General features: G+C 39.7%; 1 long non-coding RNA gene across 2 annotated transcripts; it reads right to left on the bottom strand.

Annotated features, from left to right (window-relative positions):
* Positions 1–332: 332 nt before the first annotated feature.
* On the bottom strand, positions 333–5,270 carry LOC119340423. Of its 2 annotated transcripts, XR_005164536.1 has the most exons (5): positions 5,072–5,270; positions 4,783–4,951; positions 2,192–3,804; positions 667–2,070; positions 333–523 (listed from the first exon to the last, which is right to left on the bottom strand). It is a non-coding gene; the product is annotated as an uncharacterized LOC119340423 (long non-coding RNA). The 2 variants fall into 2 exon arrangements; XR_005164537.1 differs by lacking the exon at positions 667–2,070.
* Positions 5,271–5,276: the final 6 nt, after the last annotated feature.

Raw genomic sequence — 5,276 nt, forward strand, 5'->3', positions numbered from 1 at the left:
TATAATACATATTTAACTGCTATACCAATAGTAAATTCACAAATACATGACACTTTTTTTAGAACAATCTAGTAAGCATTGCATGATAATACGTCAAATACTGGGAGCAATTTTAACAAGTTTTTATCTAATTTTGCATGTGCACAATACCACCAAGGTTGAACTTTTTGAGTTATGTTTTTTGAACCCCCCACCAGTAATACATGTATTGAGCGGTACATGATTATGTTGTTGAGCAGCTGATCTACCGAGACAAAAAGCACTCCTACAGTGCACACACTAAATCATGATAAAAAGTGGAAGCAAGAAGCAATCAGTAACTGCACATGCCTGCGGCCGGGATGTGGAGGCACGCCACGACAGGGAGGTGGAGGCGCGACGTGGCCAGTCTTTTTTGCTCCCAGCCTCCTGCATATATATTTATTGAACTGATGTTTTTCTGTCATTGGGCTGATATTTTTTCTGTAGTTCAACTCCTGTGGCCTTGCCCGACTTGCCGACCTCCAGCTCTGTGTACACCACCCTGTCATCACCGATAGCAACAAAATATTATTCTATTTTTAATTCAAACCGACCATTTTCTTTAATTCGAACTGATCATTGTTTTTAATTCGAACTGATCATTGCTTCAAATTCAAATCAATTTTTCATCAAACTATCATGTACATTTTCTTTTGTTATGAATCGATGAACTTTCCTAGTTCAGATCATTGAACTCTCCCAGACGGCGATGCTTCTCTCAGAAACAGAACCTAGTGGACCCTGCACACGGAAAGCCCATCGCGGCAACGTTACTACTTCCCAAGGTGCTGCATCTGTACTCACTATGGCAATGTGTTTGTACTGCCCAAAAACATACGCGAGAACACAAAGTAAACATTTTTTTAAAATTTGTGCTCACAGGAATAGTGACAAACAGCTAAAGAACATGTAGACATAGCATCTTTTCTACACATACCAAATTAAATAGATTGGACAAACCATAAAAAGCCAGTTCAATGTATGCTCTTTTTTCCATGATTCCAGACTGAATTCTCTCACAAAAGAACTTATTTTTTCTGCAAATATAGTAGTGCACCACAGCAAAAGAAATACAGAGAAGGAACCACATCACTATGAGATATGTTCGATCAATTAGCTATAACAGAAAAGTTCATATAGAGTACATCTCTATAGGAACTAGCGATGAACACATCATAACACACGACCCACCACAACCTGAAGTGCAAAGTACTCTGAACCTTTCTAGAGCTTATTGTCGAACTAAAGCATGCTTCGGAGCAAGATGAGATCAAGTGGATTGGGAGGAAGCTGAGCAACATTCGATTGGAGAAGCAACAACATTAGTACTACAAGAAAGAAGCAACAACTTTTGCTAGAGCACTGTACATACAGAAAAACTAGATAGGGCTAACCATATCAGATCCATCAAAAACAGAGAACTGACAACAAAACTAGGCTACAGTTTGAGAGCTGAAAAGGAAAAAAAAGCGTAGTTGTGCTGCTAAGGTAGCCTTTTCAGAATGAAAAGAACAAAGAAATGTAGTAAGAGAAAAATAATGTACTGAAGCAAGAAATATTGAAAAGAGTAATAAAGAAAAATAATGTACTGGAGCAAGAAAAATAATGTACTGAAGCATGAACTAACATTTCTCTTTTTCTCTCAATCTGCTCTGAAACCTCGTTCAATAATCTACTGAAGCAAGAAATACTAAAAAACAATATTTTTCGCCTATCCACAAAAGCAGAGTAGATTCATAAAGGATTGTCAAGAACAAAGCCAACAATCAATCAATAAAAACTGAAAAGTTGTACATAAATTTCAAGTGGTTAGTGGCAGTGAAACATTTTGGGTTAATGGTTGACCTTAGCCTCACACTTTTAAAACTCACACGTACACATCATAGCTCTTTCATTAGTGAGATGCTTACAGATTTGCCATCAGAATATAGAGGGGTTTTGGTTTTTTTGGCTGCTATAGCCACTGAAAGTGACACCGCTTGAGCCCCGCCGGCAATAGGCAGTTCCTTCTTGGCTGCTACAGCCACTAGAACTCTGGAAGTGACATTGCTGTCGGCAGGATGAACAAAAAATGCACACTAAGGTGACGTGAAGAACCACCTGATGTTGAACTGAATATACACAAGATAAGGAGATGAAAGTCCAGGGGGAGGTGGGGAAAAGCTAGCACCTCCCCGAGCTGCGTAGAACGGCTTAGCGCTATGTTGTAGAACGGCTTAGCGCATGTGCACAGTACCATCGACGTTGAACTTGTTGAGTTCTGATTTTTGAACCTTCGCAGTAGTAATACATGTACATGCTTTTATTGTTGAGCAGCTGACCTACAGAAACAAAAACACTCCTGGGTGGACACACAAAATCATGATAAAAATAGTGGCAGCAAGAAGCAATCAGAAGTGAATATGCAGTAGTACTATAATGGAATATTAGTCAGAGTTGAAGTCCACATAACTATGGCACACATATCATACAATAATTTTGAACTTACATAATCCTGAAACAGGAACTTCATTTTTTTAAAATTAGCAATTCTGAATGCACTAGCGATATAATTGAATTTTTTAGACCATAGTAATTGAACTTCAAGCACATTTCTTTATAAAACATTTGTTTTTTCCAGTTGCACAATAATTATGTCCTTCTCAGTAGGACTCATCAGAATTTTAGACGGCATCCTTGTCAATACGACTCATCAGTACTAGTGCTCTTTTTTCCAAAAAAAAAGTGTTAGAATCTATGTTTTTAAGGCGACGCCTTACCGCCTTAGGGAGGGGGGGCGCTTTGGCGCCTAGGCGACGCCTAGGCGGGCGCTTTGGACGCCTAGGCGCCCAAAGCGGTCGATTTTCCAAAGCGGAGGGGGAGCGCTTCGACGCCTAGGCGTCGCCTAGGCGTCGCCTTAGGGACGCTTTAAAAACATAGGTTAGAATAGAAGTAATTTTCCTATATGGATGTTACTTTTAATGTAAACCTTTCTTACCATGGAAATTAATGTAACAATAAGCAATGAGAGATACCTTCACAGGTGAACATACAATTGCCAGATCACGAGTAACATGAAGTAAATTTTTCACTAAAATTTTGTGAACAAGATACATTAAGAAACTTGGTGCAGAGACAAAAATTTACGATAATGGTGTCGGCCACGCGACATCCAAATTAAGCTACTGGTCATCTTTGCGCTCATTTGTATGTAAAGCACTCGTTCGATATGAGCTCCTTTGAGGAAGCTTGCATGGTCTAGAGAAAGCAAGTTCTTTGTATGTAAAGCACCGTACAGACATTTTGTGCATAGTATATATTGCATGAGCTGATCACATACTCCGTATACTACTAGAACGGAGTAGCTAGTACTACAGTAATAATAAATATACAAGAAATGAATGGTTTTACTTCTCCCTAATACTGAAACAGACATGAGTATCTAATCCTAAAAGCCTGCAATATGAACCAAAAAAGCCAACAAGATGAGCTGAAAAAAACCTACAAACCTGTTGATTTGTTTTTGTAACTACATGTGCTAAACTGATATAGTTTAAGTCAATGACCTGTTGTAAAATAAGTAATAGTACTGCTACTGGCTTTTATATATTTCACAAAAAAAATCAAATAAAGTTAAGAAAAGGCAGACCAAGTACGCTACTGTTCTTGTACATGGTCTAGAAAAATCAAACCTTGTGTAATATCTACTTCAAACCTGTTGTAACAACCGGTTCCACTCCGTGGGAGCTTGTAGTACCCAAACAATCACTTTGGAAAAAATAAGCTTCCCAACCTGAATTTTTACTGAAAGAAAAAGGCACCACAACCTCAGTGGTAAGATATTTCACAAGCCTTACAACAACGAAGAAACCTGAAACCAGAGGTGGCATTTAATTGTACAAGTTGTGGTTAACTAACTGCGGATGCATCACAGATATGGCGACTAAACTACACAGGTTGAAGCTAACTCGGCCACGATGGCAAGACAATTCAGAAGTATGCACACATCGTTCATTGATTATAGGGTATGCAAATGGGATAGAAGAGAGCTATAGTAATGATAATTAACCTAACTAGTATATGTTCAAACAAGTTGAAGTTTCTTGTAGTGGGTAACAACTTCAGTTCAGGTGTGTCCCACAGAAAATTCCATAATATTTACAGAACATCTAACAAAGATCATTCAATAATGCCGCCTCTTGCTACTTTTTTCTCAGAGAAATATATGAACCAAGACTAGTTCAACTAACACAAGAAAACAAACTAGTTGTTGCATCTACAAAAATCTGAAATGACCATCTAACAACTAAGTGACTTACAACTAGCACATTCAAAACTATTGCCTCCTGCTGCTTTTTTCTTAGAGAAAAATCTATACTGAACATCTAACAAATAGCAAACTTCCAATACTGAAAATCTGTACTGAAGAATAATTGAAGTACACGAACAACTGGATGAGCTGATGTAAGTACATATAAAAAAGATGACCAAGTTCATGTATATTAACCGGAAAAGTTCAAAAAGGAACTTCATCTCACCATACAGACTAGACCAATACTGAAAACTGAAGAATAACTGAAGTACAAGAGAGAGAGATGAGCCTAAGTCCAAACTACAACAAACATAGGCTGCAAGCTCCATGTTCCAGCTTGTAGATGATTCATTTTAATGTCAGGTGCCTCAGTCCAACATTAAAGTAACACACAGGACCAATCAGCACACAAATCATAATACCAATCCCTGCTGTATTTTGTCGACTGAAGTACAGATGTGCATGCATACCTTGACAGTAGTCGGAGACGAGCACGACAAGGTCCCGGCCGCCACCCCGCTTCCGCCGCTGATGGCCAGCAATGACGCCGCGGCGAGGAGGGCGTCCCAGTCCCTTAGCTCACTTGTTGATCAACATCTGCCCACAGTACACTTTTTGAATGAAGCCATGAATGCAACCCTGAGAATAAAACAGACAAGATGAGAGGACGGTAACACATGAGATTGAGTTCGGTTCAGGTGTTTGTAAGAAGAATAGCCTGATACAAAGACAGGCTTCCCATTTGAGCATGTAAAAAACCTGAATCCAGGAGGCGGGTAGCTGCACACTAGTGTTGAACGGAATCTGCTGGAAATTGTGAATGGACTGGGGTGGCTGAGGCAAATGGCCTGTGGGCCGACAAGGCAGAGGACAATGCTGGAAGCTGCAGCACATGGGATGCCACTGCCGGCTGGCAGAGAAGATTAAGAGGAAGGAAGGAAGGGCGACGCCATGCGCGGCAGGG

The sequence above is a fragment of the Triticum dicoccoides genome, chromosome 7B (genome assembly GCF_002162155.2).
Source record: "Triticum dicoccoides isolate Atlit2015 ecotype Zavitan chromosome 7B, WEW_v2.0, whole genome shotgun sequence".
NCBI classification, from domain to species: domain Eukaryota; kingdom Viridiplantae; phylum Streptophyta; class Magnoliopsida; order Poales; family Poaceae; genus Triticum; species Triticum dicoccoides.